Here is an 18644-nt window from a genome sequence, read left to right on the forward strand (position 1 = left end):
GTAATAAATGTGGGCAATTTGTGAGAGCGTTTATTACCTAAGGAAAAGTTCTGACGACATTTGAAATCGGTATAATTTGGCTCTGAAATTCGTGAGGTAATCAACTGGGCTATACGCTTATCGCTTGTTTAATACCTTTTATTTTGACAGTTAGGCTCACTGTGGGCTACGTCTAATGACCCATTTAATAAGGATTGGGTATAATCGCAAAGTAAAGTTAGTTTAATAAATTGAAAGTGTTAAAATTCAACGTTAAATAAATATTGAGTTTCCCCTTTTATCCATTGAACGTTAATACTCCGGTGACAAACGCGTGTCTTGTTCGAAAATTTATAATATTATTGCTCGAAAATCAATTTTCTTCGAAAGTACGCTATCGAAGTTCGCGTCTATGAAAAGTCACGTATTATGGAGGTAGCATACATAATAAATAATAATATATTTAAAGCCATTGTCATTATGATAGGGCGAAATGTTTACGGCAACATAAATGTTTAAGTATTCTATATTGTAATAAAACGTAATTTTACGGTTATTTACATCACGGTAGGTGAATATCTTTGATTTTGTTTTCATAAATTTTCTCTAAATTAGACTCTCGTTATTAGTATGGCATATTATTGATATTTTTACTAAATCCACTGTAATATATACTTGTGTAACTATTTATTATTATTAAATATATATAGTATTAAATACCATAATTGTATGTGCTCGCATACGAAAAAAAAACCGACTTCAATTACATCGACAAGTAATACAACGTACGTAGATGAAATAATATTCAAGTTAAAACAAATAATAGTTAAAAGCAAACATAATTTATACTTGCAATAAACAAATATTGAAAAGCAATGATATTGAGCAATATTATAACAAACAAAATGACCGTATCAAAATCGCTCAAAGCTTCCCAATCAGTCAACAGAGTACAACGTGGGTATTATCCGACTTCAGTGATGGTTTGGTAGGGTATTAGCTATGAAGGAGTGACTGAGTCATATTTTTGGGAAAAAAGTATCAAAACATCGGCACAAGTGTAACAAGACACCATTCTTGAGAAGGTAGTTAAGCCCCTTAACAAACACCATGTTCAAGAACCAAGAATGGTTCTTTCAGTAAGACTCGGTGCCGGGTCATTAAGCTCGATCCACCCAATCTTGGTTAGAAATCAATGTTCCGAACTTCATCAGAGATGATTTATCAGAGATGATTCATCAGAAAGATTATAAAAACTGGCCATCATCTAGTGTCTATCTTAATCCGCTGGATTATGATTTATGGTCAGTTTTAAAGAGTATGGCTTGCTCTAAATACCATGATAATTTGGAGTCGCTAAAACAATCCATACGATTGGCAGTGAAGAATTTTCCAATGGAAAGAGTGCGTGCTTCTATTGATATCTGGCCTCAACGTTTAAAGGACTGTATTGCAGCCAATGAAGACCACTTCGAATAAGCTTTATACATTTTGAATGGTTTTATATTAATCTATTAAACTAACACACTGTAATAGTAATAAATATTAGGTGCAATTTAAAAAATGTTTTTTTCTTTGTAACAATATTCAGCTGTGTGGCTACGGCATCAAATAATATAGGCAACCCCTCTTTTCCCGTGGGTGTCGTAAGAGGCGACTAAGGGATAACACAGTTCCACCACCACCTTGGAACTGATAAAGCCGACTGATGGTGGGATAACCATCCAACTGCTGGCTTTGAAATGCAAAGGTGGAAGACGGGCAGCAGCGTCTTCGGTGCGACAAAGCCAGCCCGCCTACCCAGCGTGGTGACTATGGGCCACACACATGAGTTCACGCCATTTTTGGCGCGAACTTTTGGAGGCCTATATCCAGTAGTGGACTCCAATAGGCTGAAATGATGAATATTTAGGACAAGACTGTATATATATATATATATATATATATATATATATATATATATATATATATATATATATATACATATAAATATATATATATACTGTTGTCAACAACTAATGTTTATTAAAGCTATGTACATTTGTAATTTTCGTTCATACTAAAAAGACCTTTCGCCTTTGATAACAGAAAACAAGATAACCTTTGAATCGGTACGCTCATAAACAAGCGATAGTCCCAAATGTTATAATATTGTGTCAGGCAAGATTCCTTCCTTATTTTGTAATGTAAATTTTCCTTGTTCGTCGCGAAGTTCTCCAAATCTTACCTTTTGTCCCGACGAAATATTGGTTGCCAGAAGATTTTATAAACACTCTGTATACTTTGTTTATTAACAATTTTCTTTGCACAACAACACTTTTCTGGACATCGATCACTTTTAATGTGTAAATAATATAACAGCAAATTAACAAAACAAATACGAATATAATTAACTAAATAAAATAATTATTTTATTTAAGCTTACGATGAGAAGCGAACAATTATTTTCTTTATTCCGATAACCGTAAGGCGTCATAAATAAAGGGCAAGGAAATGTTTATTGAATCGTGATAGAAGATCGAGATGAAAGGATGAACTTTCATTTATTTTGCTCCGTTCGATTGCTCGGCTGATTATGAATGGTGTACTCATTTAAACTAAATAGCTAAAGATCGCTTGACTGTTATAACACGATTATATTATGGATACTAAAATTAACTCTCAAATTTCCGTTATCATTTCTATCGCATTTCTTAACTTTCGTAAATCATTTAATTTTTTCTTCTGTATATAATTAATATTCTACAGATCCTTGCGAATTATAAAAGCGACAGCCGAAGGTTGCAAAAAAAAGCAAAGATTTATTTAAAATTAAATTTATTACTACTAAATTATAATTAATTAATTACACGTGACAGTTGTTCAATGTTAGAAACAAGAGTGACTTAAAATTAAAGATCGCTCAGTCGGAGCATCGGGTTGTTTTGGTTTCTTCGTGTTGGGTCGCCACACACGGTGCCCAGGTGCGATGCTCAGGTGCGATGCCACGGTGGGAAAGTTTTGTAACAACCTCCGGCTACCGATGCGAGACGTGGGAATGTTTCGAAGAAAACTCCGGTCAGCAAATCCCGACATAGAGCGTTTCGTAACACCTCCCCCCGTAGTTCAGTGACTATTGAAAACCTTCGGTTGAGATGGTCGCTGAGATGGTTCTAGGATCCACTTTTACTACTCGTTGGTCTACGGATCTTAGGTCCGACATCGCATATGCTGCATCAGGAACATTACCCTTACTTCTTTTGGAATTACTTCTGGTATTGACATTTCGTATTCGTAGTCGTCGGCTTGCTACGACGGCGAAGAGTGCTACGATACTCAATAGTAGTATTATGTAGACTGGAATCGTAGTATGATATAGTGATGGGTCAATGGCTTGTTCCAGATGAATTGGAGTCTGTGTGGAGATCTTCGTGTGGATTGCATGAAGATTTTTCAGATCAACGGAGTTTAAGATGAAACGTGGGTATTCTTGATTCTTCGGCTCTTTATACTGAGGCATTTCCATGATCTTCACAGGATGTCCTTCGATGTGCTCGTTAGTGTTAGCTATAGTAAATTCTGGTGTTTTTAGATAACAGTTAAATGGGATGGTAGCTAAGTAACTTCCTTGTAGCGTCCTGTACAATTCTTGGCCGCAGGTTATTTTGACTTTGGTTGGCTTCGGGAAACATAGTGTATAGTGTTTGTCGTCTAGTTGTTCAAGGGCTTCTTTCTTCAATGATACTGAAGTTGGATTGCAGAATTCGTGCAGTTGCTGTTTGTTGATCAGATGCTGGATACAGTCGGGATCACTTTTGATTTTATACTTTGATTGTGCTTCACAGAGAAACCATGAGTTTACCTTCGGGCATTCAGCCTCCATGTACATATAATCTGTTCCAGAAGTTGCTATGTAAGGTAAGGGTGGTACAAGGACTTTATTATTTTTATTAGGGATAATAGCTAATTTGTATAGATCAAAATTGGATGGGTAGGTAATCGGCACCTTAATAACTATAATTATCTGATTATCTGCGTAAAAATAACCTAATTTAATTATATCATAGAAATCTCTAAAATCTACGTTAATGACCTCATCTTTAGGATACAAGGCCTTCAACTTACTTAATATACTTTTTACTTCTCTAACATTCAATACGGAATGTGGCGTACCCGATGTACGAATAAAAGCTAATATATTTTCTAACCTATATAATTCTTGAGATAAATCATCGACGTTATCTCCTAAAATAATAAGATGTTGCGCCAAATGAGCGTATTTAATTGAGTTGTTGTCCCTATTCGTATATTTAGTCATAATGTCCTTAAGAACCAAATTTATTTTCTCTTGATTTTTCGCTAAATTATCAATTGCCTTGGAACTATGAAGGATCCAATCCTTATCAAGTGTTATATGGTTATTGATTTCAGATTCTAATTTTTGTTCGTTATTTTGTAGTACTTTAATTGCATTATTATATTTAATAGCGTCAGTATAATCGAGATTGCCGGAAATCGATTTAATTACAGATCCGAGTCCATCGACGAGACCTCTTTTATTACGATTTGGCTTAAAGCTTAATAATTGCTCGTATATCTCATTTAATTTAGTGTGTAAATGATCAATATGTGGATCATATAAAGATTGCGTTATATTATTTAATTGAGGCCTAATTTCAAGTAATTGAATTTTAACTAACTTAATTTGTATGGAAATATTATTCAGATCAATATTGTTTAAGAAGGAGTGATAATGAGCTACGATTTTCGTGGATCCTAATCTAAAAGGAAGGATTCCAGGTCCGTCGTCCAAGGAGTCAATCGTTATGTCTTGTCCTTTGGTCAGTTGAAGCAGGATCGGTAGAAATAGTGTCCTGTAACAATTTCGAGTCTTTAGGACTTCTTTTCAGGCGAGATTTAGCGACGGCGCCACGTTTCTTTTTAGTAAAAATATGGATGGGAAGGTCGGCAAGAACAGTGTCCTGAGTATAGCGTGGTGCCAGTTTTTGTCGGTTAGCTAATGGGTTTCGAATAAAAACTTGTTGGTCGGGGTGATACTCTTTTTCAGGCTCGCGGTCTTTGTTTCTATTCTCAGTTAATTCGGTCCTATTATGTAAGGCTGTTTCATTAATTATTTCGTATACATTAGTCATTCGTTTTCTATGTTCTAACAAGTATTGTTGTAGGAGGTGTTCTGTCAAGTCGATGTCTAGTGGGTCACGTGGGTCAAAATGTCCTGTTATTAAGTCTATAGGTCTACATTTAGTGAAGCTGTGAATGGAGCTATTGTATGCAAGTATTGCGTAGGGCATTAGATTTATAATCGGTTCATTAGTTTTCTCAATTTTCAGAATCCTAAGATGCTCCAGAATGGTTGAGTGGAATCTTTCTACTATTCCATTATCATTCGGAGTGTGAGCAAGAATTTTGTGATGCTGGATTTTATGGAGACGTGTGAATTCGGAAAATAGCTGGTTTGAGAATTCTGGACCTTGATCCGTAACTATTGTTAAGGGGACGCCATGATGGGTACAAAACTTAAGTAACGACTGAACTACACTTAAGGCTGTGCTATCTCTAAGATAGTACGCTTGAGCATATTTCGAAAAAGCATCAACTAGAGAAAGGTATTTTTCATTTTGAACAGTAAAGAGATCGAGATGAAGTATCTCGAATGGTTTACTAGGAGGGGGTACTATGGAAAATCTTTGCTTAATAGGGTGACGATCGTATTTTGCACATCCGAAGACATTGCATTCATTAATATATTTTGTAATATGTTCTTTCATCTTAGGCCAGTAGAACTTGGACGATAGAGCTAAGAAACATTCATTAATGCCACGATGGTTAGTTTTACCTTCGTGATATTTTTGTATGATTTCTTGTTGGTTTAAATAATCTTTGATATTTTCTAATTCAACTTTAGTTAATACTAATTTCATAGCGGAGCTTTTGAATTTACTTTGAATGATAGGAATTATTTTATACATAGCTAAAGGAGGATGAATGATCAAACCAGTCTGGACTTTCGGGTTTACATATTCCTTAATGGCATTGACAACATCTTCCTCAAGGTTTGACTCTGATAGTTGAATAGTCGTTTTTGTGTGTGTCTCAAAAGGTTTTGTCACCGTCGGTCGCTTCTTAATGTCTCCTACTAAAATAAAACATATCTGTCTATTAAATTTATTCAGTGGGTCGTCTGAGATGGGGATCTCGAGTATTGGGTTTTCATTACTAGTGTGGGCTGTTGCTGTACTAGATCCACTTAATGATGGTGGTCTCTCGGAAGGATTAACCATAATAGAACTGGTATCTTCGTTGTTAATTTCGATACGGGATAAAGCATCGGCGTTAACGTTATACTTGCCTTGCTTATAAACTGTAGTGAAATTATATTCGCTTAATTTTAGCCTCCAACGCGTTAATCTAGAATTTGGTTCTTTTAAATTCATAACCCATTGCAATGGCTTATGATCTGTAACTATCTTAAATTTTCTTCCGAATAAGTAAAGCCGAAAATATTTCGTAGCCCATACTATTGCTAAAAGTTCTTTCTCAATGGTACTGTAGTTAATTTCACTAGAGTTTAAAGTACGTGACGCGTAGGCGATTGGCTTATCACTGCCTATAGTGCCCTGGGAAAGTACAGCACCAATCGCAAAAATTCGAGGCATCTGTAGTCAGTATGAAGTCTTTGTCAAAGTCGGGGTATTGCAATATAGGGTCATTTGTCAAGAGTTTTTTACAAGTCTCGAAAGTCTACATAATTTATATCATTAGGTGTTATCTTTGAGCCTTTCTTTAAGCATTGAGTCATAGGCTTTGTTATTTTGGCGAAATCAGGAATAAATTTTCTATAATAGCCTAATAATCCTAGAAATCGTTTTATTTCAGTGGCTGTTTTTGGCAAGGGAAACTTTTTGATAACCGCGATCTTGTCAGGGTTTGGTTTAATTCCATCTTTACTGATTATATGGCCTAAATATGCAGTTTCTAGTTTTAAAAATTCCGACTTATCTAATTGAATCTTGAAGTTAGATTCTCGTAACCTTTTAAAAACCTTTTCCAAATTCACCATATGCTCTTGCAATGAAACGCTAAATACTATGATATCGTCAAGATAAACAAGACATATTACGTTTTGGAGATCTCTAAGGACATTATCCATAACTCGTTGGAATGTGGACGGAGAATTTTTAAGTCCCATAGGCATTCTTAAAAATTCAAAATGCCCATGTTTTACGTTAAATGCCGTTTTCGGAATGTCGTCAGGGTTCATCTCGACTTGGTAAAAGCCGCTAGCAAGATCTAAAGTGGTAAAGTAATGACAGTTACCAAGCTTATCAAGGACATCGGATATATTAGGAATAGGGTATTTATCGTCAATGGTTTTTTCGTTGATTTTTCTAAAGTCTACGACTATGCGCCATTTAGTTTTTCCCGACGCATCGGCCTTCTTAGGAACCACCCAGATAGGTGAGCTCCAAGCTGATTGTGACGGTCGTATTATACCCTGATCTAGCATCTTAGTTATTTGATCTTGTACCTCTTGTCTATGAATGAATGGATATCGATAAGATTTAGTGTAAACCGGAACCTCATCGGTTGTACGTATACTATGTTTAATTTTGTTAGTGAAAGTCAAGGGTTCACCTTCGATATAGAAAACATCTGCATAACGAGCGCAAAGGGACTCTAAATTTACGCGTTCTTCAGGATTTAAATGGTCGGTACGAAGGCGAGATAAAACTTCCGATACGCGATCGCGTGATTGTTCGGTGCGCGTGCACTTGATATTAAATATTTCCGCACTGACGGGCTTGTCCATTGAAAAAATTACGTCATGTTTAGTCGGGTTACTAACTTCTACAAAGCAACGATTATTAGTAACCGTGGTTACACAATAATTAATATGACAATTAGAAATAATTTGCTCCGGAATATACGCATCACCATCTTGAAAATTTACCGGTATTCTAATTAGCTTAGACGAGTTTGCGGGTATTATTTCCTCGTATAGATTACAATTACGTGAGTCGTACATGAGTAACGGAATTTTAGACTGTCTTGTAACGAGCATTTTATTTTTTAAATCAATACTAGATTCTAATTTCTCTAATAAATCATAACCAATTAATCCGTCAAAATAATCATGGAATTTATAAATGAATAAAGTAATATCGTTGCTTTCGTTAAATTCCGTAAAACAAGGTACAGTTATTGAATAATCATTTCGCGTAGTGGCATGAATATTAGTTACTTCGAAAGGATCGTAGTTGCACGGTAAATGAGAAAAATACTTTTCTACGGCTAGCGGACTGATAAAAGACTGGTTGGCACCGGTATCGATAAGAAATTTAAGGGGTGGATTAGCTATTTGAATGTAGGGTAATTGACGTTGCGTATGTAGATTAATTTCTATTTTGGTTTTTCTGATTTTGTAATAATCTGAAAATCCTCATTATTGTTTGTAGCGTTTTCGTCATTAGGTTCGTCTTGCGGGGGTAGCTCTTCGGGGTAGCAAGGATAGTAAGAACTGTCGGTAAATTCAGGTTGATCATAAAAGTCTGGTTCGTATTGATAATAGTCGTAGCAGTCATAGTAAGGTTGGTATTGTTCAGCCTGATCGTAAAATTCATTGAAATTTACCTCGCGAGACTTAAAATAGTTAGGTGGGGGTGGATTTCCGTTTCTAGTCCAGTTGTAAGGTGTCTGTGAGGGGAACGGCTTAGATACGTAGTGGCTAACGCCACTCATAGGAGTAGCCTTGGTGTTCGCGTTATTATAGTTATACCCTGGATTTTTAGGTGGTAATCTAAATACGTTACTTTGTGGTCTATAGTTAGGCGGGGGTGCAGCGAAAATTTGTTGAGTGCGCGTAGGACCACTGAAATGAGGCGGTTGGGGCTTCCAACTCGGCATTGGCCTCGGTGGCTGTTGTACGTTAAAAGTTCGAGAGGGTCCAGCGGGGGTATTAAATTGCCTTGACGGACCGGGCATACTAAAAGGCTTTGAAGGATTAAAACCGAAAGTGCGCGGGGGTGCTATAGGCATTTGCGGTAGAAAGCTATTAGAAAATTTTGGTTGATGATTAAATGAAGACGTAGACTGCAACTTTCTCTCAGGAAGGTGATCGTTGCGCTGCTGTAAATACAACGTATTCATCTCGTCGTTGACGTATTCAAGGGCATCTTCGATAGTTTCAGGTCGCATACATCTTATGCGAGCTCCTAGAGGGTCGCGGAGACCGCGAAGGTACGATCTAAGGGTTAACTTTTTATACAAGGTTCGTTTTGCTTCAATAGTAGTTGGTATGGTTTCGTGTAAGCTAACGTAAGTCATTATAACACTAAAAAGATTTTGGCATTGTTCGTAAAACTCTTGAGGTGTTGCTGAACCTTGTGTAAGAAGTGACAGGTCGTTATAAAGCGAAGCCTCATCGCGCTGGTCTGCAAAATTATTCACAAGAGCACTTCGTATTCCTGACCAGTTTACCGGAACTCCATTGGAGTTTATTGTACGGGCCGCGGGGCCTATTATTTTATTTAAAATACCGTTAATTATAGCTATATTACCGAGCTCGTATCCGGGTTCAGCTTTCATATACTGCGCTACTATTGCATCGCAAAGATTAATAAATCGCGTAAGCACGGCGGAATTCCCGTCGAAGTCGGGAATGAGTCTGAGAACCTTATAGATTTGTTCTACGTGGGTGTCGGACACTCTAGCACTGTGAATATTTTCGGGTGTTTGCGACTCCATGATCGTATCTAAACCTCTATGCAAATCTAATACTAAAAACCTATTCGTATTTTTTAACCTAGGTGACCGAGATTGCCGTGAATGGAAAATCTTGGTAAGTAATTGTGGAAACACTAGGAATAAGAAAGGAGAGCAACTCTAGTAAGATCTAGGTACTCACATATGCATCTTTGGTTTCTTTGCGTAGATCGATTTCTTGATCTCCTCCGGACTGCAGCTTCCGTAGATTCTGGACCGCCGTTAGAACGTGATCGATTCACTGACTCTACTTTACAGCGATCCTACCGACTGCGCCAATTATAAAAGCGACAGCCGAAGGTTGCAAAAAAAAGCAAAGATTTATTTAAAATTAAATTTATTACTACTAAATTATAATTAATTAATTACACGTGACAGTTGTTCAATGTTAGAAACAAGAGTGACTTAAAATTAAAGATCGCTCAGTCGGAGCATCGGGTTGTTTTGGTTTCTTCGTGTTGGGTCGCCACACACGGTGCCCAGGTGCGATGCTCAGGTGCGATGCCACGGTGGGAAAGTTTTGTAACAACCTCCGGCTACCGATGCGAGACGTGGGAATGTTTCGAAGAAAACTCCGGTCAGCAAATCCCGACATAGAGCGTTTCGTAACATGCGTGATAATTTTGATCGTGCTTTCAAATATATGTATTACTAGCGACCTCTGTCCGTCCATATTTTTTACATGATAAGTAATCACCGATATATAAAATACTAAAACCTCCGAAATACGCTGCATCTTATGGTATAAGTGTTATTCTGATCGATTCAGTAGTTTTCACAGTATATCCGAACAAAAAAACCGGCTCTTCATTTATTTGTATAGATTTTTTTAAATCTGAAGATTGAATTATTAACATATATTTGGGATTGAGGATACCAGCAATGAAACTATGTATCGCCTTAATACGTTTAATTTATTTATATATATAATATTCACCGTGCACTCGCTTGCTCGTTACTTCTTTTTCACTAAAATTAATCATGGCCGAACACACTATATCCCTTTCACTCATTCTTCCTTTCATTCACATTTCACAGATTAACTACTTACATAATTATATTTAAAACATTCATCCCACATGCGTGGTAACTATGGGCAAAACACATGAGTTCACGTTATTTTTGGCGTATACTTGTGGAGGCCTATGTCCAGCAGTGGACTGTATAGACTGTAATGATGATGATGATGATCCCACATGAATGTTTCAGATTAAACATTATAACTTATCTTTAAAGGTTTGTCATATATTCGTTAAATATCACTTCAAATGTTTCGATTGACGTTTTTAGAACGATTTAAATGTTCTGGTCAATTTCAATGCACATAAAGTAGATATTTTGGTTTTAAGCATTAGATTTATCATTTGAATTTAAAAAAATTTCTTTTAACAGATTATATTCTCATAACAAGCTATGTCCCGCGATTTCACCCACGTTAATTTAAGGAAAAAACTTGCTAAAATGTTTTATAGTCCATAGTTTTACTCGGTAAATGAACAAGATATCCAATATAAAAATTATTTTATTAATAGCTTTTCAAAAAAAAAAGACAACCTTCATTTTTGATAATATTAGTTTCAGTGTAATTTTAGAAAGATCTTAAAGAAACTTACCAAGTTTTTAAGAAACAATCAGAATCATCAATAGTTATAAAAATAAATTTTACTATAAAAAACACCAAACTTAATTATATAAAGCACTGATATAGTATAAAATATAAATGAAGTTGCGACCGCGTTGCCGACCCTACCCTCGATTCTCCTAAGTAGCTCTGAGTGGGTGACTCACCTTACTCACCACAGGAACACAACACTGCAGTATTATTTAGCTTGTGATCTTCTGGTAAGGTCGAGGTACTTCTGCAGTCGGGCTGCTTAAGATTTTGAGCAGGATAATTCCTGTAACTTCTGTTACAAGTGTCTGTCTACCTTTGTTTCTGTTTATTATAGACTAAATTTTTACAAAGACCTATATTTATTTAATAATTTCGTATAAAATTTTAAATGGTACTTATAAGAAAAGTGTTTTTTTTTTGTTTTTTTTTTTTTGTACTTACTTTTGCTAACCAATGACTGTTTATCTGATGCAATAAGGGTTTAGTTTTATTTTTAAAAATAAATGAGGTCGCAATAACACCGCGATACAATAACATCGAGGGTCGTGACGGCACATCGGTATATAAAAACATTCACCGCGATAATCACATTTTGAAAAGTAATGGAATAAGTGCTTATATCCTGGCACACGTCCAAATTATCTTGCAGAATACTTGTTCCCGTGTAACTTTGAAATTCTTATCTATGCACTAATTTTCCTGAGTTCAACTTTTTCATTTAATGTTCAAGGATATTTAAGGTCGTTATCAGATATTAATTGCACATAATGGGCCATATATTTTAGTTTATTAAGAAACTAGTTGTGCCCCGCGGTTTCGTTAATTTTAGAAAAAAAGTCTGTCGCCTTCGTCAGTAAATGGACTTTGTAACACAAAAATAATTTTTCAATTCGAACCAGTAGTATCGAGATTTACGCGTTTCAACAAACATTTAAGCTTATTTCGACAATTGTTTTGTAGAGACAAGTTATGAGAAGTGGTTTAAAAAAATGTTACAGGTTATGAAACTTATTACTTTGTGCAGTTTTAAAATCATTATCATTATTTCAGCCTATGGCAGTCCACTGCTGGACATAGGCCTCCCCAAGTTCGCGCCAGACATCCCGGTTTTTCGCAATCCTCATCCAGCCTACACCGATACTACAATCTTGAGAGGCTTGAAGACAAAAGTCTTCGAGCAATACGTCCTGCCTATGTTAACATACGGAGCCGAGATGTGGACACTGACGAAGGGACTGGTCCACAAGTTTAAAGTCGCTCAACGTGCAATGGAACGGGCTATGCTTGGGGTCTCTCTCAAAGACAGGATTAGAAATGAGACTATCCGCGAGAGAACGAAAGTAACCGACATAGCTCACAGAATTAGCAAGTTGAAGTGGCAGTGGGCTGGTCATCCGTGTCGCAGGACCGATGGCCGTTGGAGTAGGCGGGTCCTGGAGTGGAGACCGCGTCTTGGCAAACGCAGTGTGGGACGTGCTCCGGCCCGTTGGACCCACGATCTACGTAACTTATAAAATAAAACAAAAATATTCATAAATGAAATTGCTAGGTTGATTCGAAATCTATACTAATATTATAAAGTTGAAGAGTTTGTTTGTTTATTGAACGTGCAGGAACTATTAGTCCGATTTGAAAAATTGTTTTAGTGTTACTTAGCCCATTTATCTAGGAAGGCTATACAATATTTTATTACTTCTTTTTTCTAAAATTAACGTGGATTAAGCCGCGGGGCACATCTAGTTGACAATATAAGCTACTTTAAAAACACTAATAACTAATCTGTGTGGTTACGGCATTAAGAACATAGCCTCCCCCTCTCTTCCCGTGGGTGTCGTAAGAGGCGACTAAGGGATAACAAGGTTCCACTACCACCTTGGAGCTTAAAAAGCCGACCGATGGCGGGATAACTATCCAACTGCTGGCTTTGAAATACACAGGGCGAAGACGGGCAGCAGCGTCTTCGGTGCAACAAAGCCAGCCCAGCGGTCACCAACCCGCTTTGCGCGAGCTTGTGGTGGCTTATTTCTTGTAGTGATGATGATGACGATGATAATTAAAAACAAACATATTTCTAAGTCGTCGTCGATGATATCAAAATAAAATTAGAAAAATATTTTATAAGGTTATACTAGAATAACAATATTTGTATTAAAAATCAAGTCTAAACTGGTGAACTTTTTAACTTATATTCTTAATATAGATATAACTTATATCTTAAGACAAAATGGTTCTCATTTCAAAAGTATCAGTGCCCGATCAGAATGATCGATATTGCAGATACAGCAGCTCGTTTCATTATATTTTACGCTTTTTTGATCAGTGTCCGTTCAAGGGTGCTTGGTAATGACGCGGCTTTCTTACAACACGGAGAGCTGTCAAGTCTCTCGGATATTCATTTTACTGCGCATGTGATAAAATTAAATATTGAAAGATTCTTAACATAATATAAAAGAAATTTTATATTTTGTAATTGTAGTTTGAAATTGCACTAATGATAATCAAAATCAAAATCAACTTTATTCGAATAGGTTCCAAAAGGACTTAAGAATCGTGATTTTACAAATCAAAAGGACTTAAGAATCGTGATTTTACAAATCAAAGGCATTTTCGAATCGTCATTTTATACACAAAAAAAAAAAAAAATTAAAGCGATTATAAGTTTAAAAAAGTAAAGCTATCGCCGATTCGGAATGTAGATTACCGCAGTTACTCTTTTGAAAATAACATATAAACTGTGTTTTATTACAAAATTAGTAATATTGCATGAAATACAGCGTCATTATGACTACACATCTTTATCAACTGTGTAATCCTGCACCGAATAATACGCTTTGTCTATTATTTTTTTTTAATAAAAACTTTAAACTTATATTGACGCAATTCCAAAAATGTTTGTGGGATTTTATTATACATGCGAATACCAAAACCCAGAAAGAAGGCGTTTACTTTGTGCAGTCAGAAACTTGGAGTTACAATTTTGTTATTCCTTCACGTGTTTACACTGCGATTATTACTATATATATATATATAATAATATCCCGTAGGGAGACTCGAGCTCCAAGATCGTAAATGCCGCGAATAGCCCTCTTTTCAATAAATACAGTTTAAATGTGTTCAGCTCATGTCGATTGTAATACAAAATAGATTTAAAAAAAAAAGTGCAAATTTTCTTGCCAAATTTTCTCTGCATTCCGCATCAGTTGTAGCTGCACTTTCAACTATAATCAATTGATTAAAACAATTTTGTTATAATTTTAATTTGTAAAATGACAATTAAAAAGTAGATTTAAAGCTAACTTGATTAATATACTTTTTATTGATTCGATTATACAGCTATAAACGTCTTCAAAAAGTAATTAGAAGCATCAAACGTATCATAGACATTTTTGGCGACACAATCTAACTAAATCCATTACACAAACGTTACAAGGCTATTCTATTCGCGTTTGTTAAGAAAAAGAAAGTAAAATATAAATAAAAAAACAATTTATAATATATTCATACTTTATTAATCTAAGAATTATTATTTGATCAGTGAAATTAAATACTTTTATCTTTAAGAAGCGTATAATGAATTAAATATCTTGTAACAATTTATTACTAATATTATTACAGGTAAGTACTTATTCATTATAATTATATGTATAACATAACTAATACATAATAATACTTATCTTTTTCCCGAGAGCTCCGCACCAGTCGACGTCTCAAACGAGAATCCCCAATCGAGTCCGAACACTCGTTTTATAGACGACGACAAAAAAGTATAGTCCTACCCACATGATATATTATCAAATATTACATTTCTTTATTTACACTTTAGTATACACCAAATAAGAAATAAAATAAACAAGCAACGCTAACAATAATAATGTGAAACAACTCTATAGACATACATACATTCCTATATAGATAGATACATTATAAATTAACTATTTCATTACTTAATATAAAATAATCTGACACGGCCATACTGACAAGTACTTCGCTCTCGAAGTACAATCACAAAATCCCCCATCAACAGTGATTATTTATTATATCATTATATATTACTAATTAATTATACATACATAATACTTATAGGTACATTCGTTTAAATAATCGTTTTATAATCAGACCTTACTGTGCAGATCAAACACCCCGCAGTCAGTGAAGCTTAATCACTCGCAGCCAGTGAATATCATACAACAGCTAAGGTTCCAATTCATCCATAATCCGTAATAATACAAAATATATCCATAATCCTTAATCCATAATCCATCCATAATCCATAATAATACAAAATATATCCATAATCCGTAATACATAATCCATTCATAATCCATAACAATACATAATATTTTATACTAATTATAATAAATCTTAACACACTAGAACTATCCAACTAGGCTGCAACAACTTCGAGAAGGAGGCCGATAGGAGGATTCGGTTGGGCTGGGCGGCGTTTGGCAGACTTCGTCGAGTCTTCACTTCGAAGATTCCGCAATGCTTGAAGACAAAAGTTTTCGAGCAATGCGTCCTGGCTGTGTTAACATACGGAGCCGAGACGTAGACGCTGACGAAGTGACTGGTTCACCAGTTTAAAGTCGCTCAACGTACAATGGAACGGGCTATGCTTAGGGTCTCTCTCAAAGATAGGATTAGAAATGAGACTATCCGCTAGAGAACGAAAGTAACCGACGTAGCCCACAGAATTAGCAAGTTGAAGTGGCAGTGAGCTGATCATCTGTGTCGCAGGACCGATGGCCGTTGCAGTAGACGGGTCCTCCGGCCCGTTGGACCGACGATCTACGTAAGGTTGCCGGTGTAGGCTGGATGATGCGGAAGACAATATACGGGATATCTGGTGCGAACTTGGGGTGGCCTATGTCCAGCAGTGGACTGCGATAGGCTGAACTGTATAATAAATCTTCTACAACAGCGTTTTGCCCAGTCCACTCTCCAGGCCACAGTCGAATTTTTTTTCTTTTGCAACTATAATGTTTCTTAAATTTCTAATACCCTTCAACGAGAATCTGTCATTATTTAATATAGTCCTAATCTTATATGGCCTTGATTTACATATAAAATATCTCCTACACTATAATCCATGTTATCTCTACGTGCTTGGTCAAAGCGATCTTTAAATTTATCAGCAACAATATTAAGACGTTGGTGTGCTCGCCTACGATCAGCAGTTACGTCAATGATATTATGATTTTGTATTACCTCATCTAATCGAGCTTGTATACACGGAATGTTACAGTTTTTACCAATAAGCAACCTAATAGGTGAAAAGCGGGTCGATTGCTGTAAAGCAGTGGTTAAGGAAAGTTATACTTTCCACAGAACGCTCGGCCAGTCTGACACATCGATACAAGAAGAATTTGTTATTGTAGCTACGTACCGTTCGACTTGGCCGTTCCCCCGGGGAGTACCAGTCGCTACCATATGATGCCTAGTTTGCCATTCATCAAATAACTGTCACAATTGTCTTGAATATAATTGTGTTTGCAGGCAAACGAAAAAAACAACTACTTCAATTATATCGACAAGTAATACAACGTAGGTAGATGAAAAAAATAGTCAAGTAAATACGCATTATCAAAGATTACTCCAAAAGCAGTTATCAAATCTCGACAAAATTTAAATGTGACTATATGATAAACACCAGCTTTCGATTAAATTAAAAATTATCAAAATCGGTATACCCAGTAAAAAGTTATGTGGATTTTCGAGTTTCCCTCGATTTCTCTGAGATTCCATCATCAGATCCTGGTTACCTTATCTTGGTACCAAACTAGGGATATCTCCTTTCCAACAAAAAAAGCATTATTAAAATCAGTATATACAGTAGAAAGTTATGCAGTATAATACAACGTAGATCGACGAAAAAAAAAAAGCGTCAAGTAAAAACGCATTATTAGATATAACTCAAAAAGTAGTTGTTAGATCTCAAATAAATTTAAATGGGACCAAATGACAAACCACCTTTCGATAAAAAAAAAATTGTCGAAATCGATCCACTCGGTCGAAAGTTCTGATGTTACATACATATACAGTCAAATTGAGAACCTCTTCCTTTTTTGGAAGTCTGTTAAAAAATTGGTTCCACGATCGGTTATTATTAAGGATGGCGTACCATAGTCCGTGAGAGAACTTCGTTAAACCTCGACTAGTTCCTCGGCACCTGCTGTGGCAGCTTAGTGGATGCTGGTCCACTTGAATTCAACACCAAGTTTTTCTATGCTCCGACACCAGCCTTCAGCACCATTGTCGTTATTCTCTGGGTCGAAGACATGTAAATATAATAATAATAATTTAATTCAGACATATGTCCATATTTTTGTTAGTTACTTGTTTTTCCGAAACTATGTTAGTTTAAACAATTGTGACAAAACAAATTATACCAAATCAAAATCACACCAAAATCAAAATGAATATACTAAAATTCAATCAAACCCAAAATTAAAGTCATCACCAAATTCAAAACTAAAATTCAATAGTACAATAATTAAAATTTAAAATTAAAATAAATACTAAAATTCAGAATTACAATAGTTAAAATTAAAAATAAAATCAATACTAAAATTTGATTAAAACTGGAATTAAAATCAATAAAGAAACAAAAATCAATATTAAAATTAAAACAAAATTAAAATTAAAACTAAAATCAAAATTCAATCAGTTAAAAGGATAAAAATAATGAAATTCAATTTAAATAAAAAATAAAAAAATACAATATATTAAATTATCACAAACTATCACCCTATTCAACATAAATTCAAAATTAAAACCAAAATCAATAATCAAAACTAAAATCAAGACTAAAAACAAAAATCAAAATCGAAATTGAAATCAAAATTAAAATTAAAATAAAAAGCAGTGTCATCCGAGCGCCGATTTGAGGCAATTGCTTCTTGAATGGCTTCTTCCATCAGACCTTCTAGTAGTTGGAATGGCCCCATAACCTTCAAAAAAAAAAACACACATTATTGTAGGTAAATTTGGGTGATATCCCACTTCTGATGTTAAGAAAAAGAAAGTAAAATATAAATAAAAAAACAATTTATAATATATTCATACTTTATTAATCTAAGAATTATTATTTGATCAGTGAAATTAAATACTTTTATCTTTAAGAAGCGTATAATGAATTAAATATCTTGTAACAATTTATTACTAATATTATTACAGGTAAGTACTTATTCATTATAATTATATGTATAACATAACTAATACATAATAATACTTATCTTTTTCCCGAGAGCTCCGCACCAGTCGACGTCTCAAACGAGAATCCCCAATC

The sequence above is a fragment of the Melitaea cinxia genome, chromosome 10 (assembly GCF_905220565.1).
Source record: "Melitaea cinxia chromosome 10, ilMelCinx1.1, whole genome shotgun sequence".
Classification (NCBI taxonomy): Eukaryota; Metazoa; Arthropoda; class Insecta; order Lepidoptera; family Nymphalidae; genus Melitaea; species Melitaea cinxia.